Source organism: Apium graveolens, chromosome 4 (assembly GCF_009905375.1).
Source record: "Apium graveolens cultivar Ventura chromosome 4, ASM990537v1, whole genome shotgun sequence".
In the NCBI taxonomy this organism is placed as follows: domain Eukaryota; kingdom Viridiplantae; phylum Streptophyta; class Magnoliopsida; order Apiales; family Apiaceae; genus Apium; species Apium graveolens.
The window spans coordinates 229538116-229541843 of NC_133650.1; the positions used below are offsets into that span (position 1 = coordinate 229538116).

A 3728-nucleotide genomic window follows, 5' to 3' on the forward strand; every position below is an offset into this window, starting at 1 on the left:
AAAGCTCACAAACCATAGCTATTTGATTAACTCCATACGTAGCCAACGAATCAACCTTCATTGATAGCGCTTGGAGCTGGGCTGCAATAGCGGTGGCTGCATCAACTTCCAGAATACCTGCTACCTTGCCTGATGTCATCCTCTGAGTTGGGTTTTGATGCTCATTTGCAGCCATCGTCTCAATAAGATTGTACGCCTCAGTATAGCTTTTAGCCCATAAGGCGCCTCCAGCTGCTGCATCGAGCATGGGCCGAGATTGAGCCCCCAAACCATTATAAAAACCAGTGATTACCATCCAATCCGGCATTCCATGATGTGGACATTTTCTCAACATTTCCTTGTAGCGTTCCCAAGCCTCGCACATAGATTCTGTAGGTTGCTGCGCAAACTGAGTAAGAGCACTCCTCATAGCAGCAGTCTTTGCCATTGGATAAAACTTCACCAGAAACTTTTGCGCAAGATCTTGCCACGTAGTGATTGACCCAGCTGGTTCAGAATGTAACCAGTCTTTAGCCTTATCCCTCAGTGAGAATGGGAAAAGCCTCAACTTGATAGCCTCATCAGTCACGCCATTATACTTAAAAGTGCTGCAGATCTCGACAAAATTCCTTATGTGCATGTTGGGGTCTTCAGTTGCCGCTCCTCCAAAAGAAACAGAATTATGCACCATCTGAATAGTGCCCGGCTTGATTTCAAAGGTGTTAGCTTGAATAGCCGGATGAAGGATGCTTGACTGAATGTCATCAATTTTAGGCCGAGAAAAATCCATAAGAGCTGGATCAGCTTGAACAATATGATCTCCCATGTTTACTGGTTCTTTCTGCTCAGTTCCTGAATCCGAATCCTCGAAATCTAACTTCTCCGGTGTATCAAGAACTTCGTCTTTCTCCTCAGCTGTATCTAAGGTCCTCTTGCGAGCACGAGAACGAGTTTGCATAAACGCACTAAAGTACCTGAAACACAACCGAAAAGAGTAATTAACTACTACGTCCTAATCACTGAGTCCTAATGACCAATGATGGTAAGTACATAAACTAAACAACTACGCCGAGTCCCCGGCAGCGGCGCCAAAAACTTGTTAGGGCGAAATCACGCACTAATATTCACGCAAGTATACGCGTTCGCAAGTAATATAGAATACTTTCTAATTTGTTCCCTCAGAGACTCAGACTAAGTTATTGTCTAATTTAACTCACTCACCAATGTATGATTACTTCTCAATGTTAAGATAATAACACTTAAAATTGTTGATTAAATATTAACTATAATTAACTACTTAATTAACCACTTAACTAACACTGCAATTTATTAATAATAAAACACTCATGAGATCACAACTTCATTATTACTTCCTTCTATAGCCATAATTATTACCTTTAGCATGTGACAGTGATGATATTAATCGAATAACACAAAACTGATAAAAGCCAACTTTCATTGTACTAATACCATTCTACCAAACATCCACAATTAAGATAGAAATTGAATAGTCATCAATTATGTTGAGTTCCTATATGTCTACAGAAATTGACAACACAACGATTTAAGCACAAGTTATTCCTTTTGATTACATAGGGCAAATAAAACTGTTAGAGTTACCCACTAATCATGCACAACGTACATGAACCTATGCTAGCATGGCAAGTTCTAAATCTCAAGATCCATTGTCGCTTCACAAGAGATTAACACCCTATCTTATATATTCGCGACGCACATAAGACGAATACGTACAACCAATACTAGATATCATGCAATCATCACACACTAAAGTATTAAACAATTAACTAAAGAATTCCATAATAAATCCGTTGCAACCCCACGATCACGATTAGCCCATAATAGAACTTATCGCCATCATGGGTTCATATGAAATCATGATAAACGAACACAAGAAAATAACAACTAAACTAATTATTGTTAGGAATATATGTGCATTAGTTTGATGATATGTTTAACAAAACACTTAAGTAGAAATTTAGTGTCTGTAGCCTCAACGGATAAGACCACTTTGGCTATCCGTTGATGGTGTAGCTTTACTTAGAAATAAGTCTAGTATTGTAGCATATTTCAGTCTCTGTATTTAAAATTGTAATTCTTAGAAGTTGAGAGAAACTATGAGTCATGTTGACTACTAGATGATATGCAGATAGGAAGGCCAATTGTAAATATTTCATGCCTTGTAATTTTGTATAAATGAAGTGGTATCAACGGATGACTTAAAGACCTTCAACGGATGAGAAGCTAAGCTTCAACGGATGTCTCTAAAGCTTCAACGGATAACATCCTTCAACGGATGAGAGCATCAACGGATGAAAGCTTCAACGGATAACATCCTTCAACGGATGAAGTCATCAACGGATGAAAGCTTCAACGGATGTTCTGCTAATTAGCCGTTGATAAGTGGTAGTTGTACCTACAAACAGAGGCACGTGGGTTGACAGAGAAAACCTGAGATGTGGTAGCCGAATTTCAGGATCAACAGAAAAAGCAGCCGTTCTTCTTTAGTACAAAGTTGCAATAGTCAACAAAGTACTTGAGTGAACAGGAAAAGAAGCAAGTGAAGAACTTATTTTACTATTGTAATTTTATATTGTTTTTCACTTGTACACTTGGTAATATATAAACCAAGAAGAAGCTAGTAATTAGAGAGAGATTTTCCAGAGCTGTTAAGAAATATCTTGAGAGAAAATTCATCTAGTTTGTACTAGGATGCAGCTGTGATCAACATTGTTGAACACAGATTTTCTAATATACTATCTCTGGTGGAACAACAAATCCACCAGAAAAGTTTTTAAAGTTTGTTGTGTTCTTTACATTTTGTGTTTGAATATATATCTGTCTGCATTAGCTCAAAGCAATTCATACACTTGTTCATCTAGAACACACTGCTTTAATAAACTTCTCAAAACTTGAAAAAGTTTTGAGATTTACATTCAACCCCCCCTTCTGTAAATCTCATTGTTAGTCCTCTAGGAATAACAATTGGTATCAGAGCAAGCTCTTGACACACAAAGAGTTTAAAGATCTTGGAATCTAACAAAGATGAGTAAGAAGGATATTGGAGTAAAGATCCCAGTTCTTGACAAAGACAGTTATCACCACTGGAAGGTGAAAATGCACCTTCATCTACTCTCCCAAGATGAAGGTTATGTAAACTGCATTGAGAATGGTCCTCACATTCCCCACAAAGTAGCCACAGTTGCTACGGCCACAATTGCTGTTGGTCAATCCATTCCAAAACCTAGAGCAGAATGGACAATGGAAGACACAGAAGAAGTCCACAAGGATAAGAAGGCTATGAACATTTTGTTTAATGGTCTTGACAAGGATATGTTTGATAATGTGATAAATTGTTCAACTGCCAAAGAGGTTTGGGACACAGTTCAGCTGCTGTGTGAAGGTACAGAACAAGTAAAAGAGAACAAAATGCAGCTTCTCATTCAACAGTATGAGTACTTTCATTTTGAAGAGAATGAATCTTTAAATGACACATTCAATAGATTCCAAAAACTGTTGAATGGACTGAAGCTGTATGGTAGAGTGTACCAGGTGAAGGATTCAAATCTTAAATTTTTGAGATCCTTACCAAAGGAATGGAAACCCATGACTGTTTCCTTAAGAAACTCTCAGGATTATAAGGACTTTACTCTTGAAAGATTATATGGAATCTTGAAGACTTATGAACTAGAGTTGGAACAGGATGAGGTATTGGAGAGGGGGAGAAAGAA

General features: G+C 37.9%; 1 non-coding gene across 1 annotated transcript; it reads left to right on the plus strand.

Moving 5' to 3' along the window:
• The first annotated feature begins 305 nt into the window (after positions 1–305).
• LOC141722355 (small nucleolar RNA R71) lies at positions 306–412 on the plus strand. The gene has a single exon (XR_012575374.1). It is a non-coding gene; the product is annotated as a small nucleolar RNA R71 (small nucleolar RNA).
• The last annotated feature ends 3316 nt before the right edge of the window (positions 413–3728 follow it).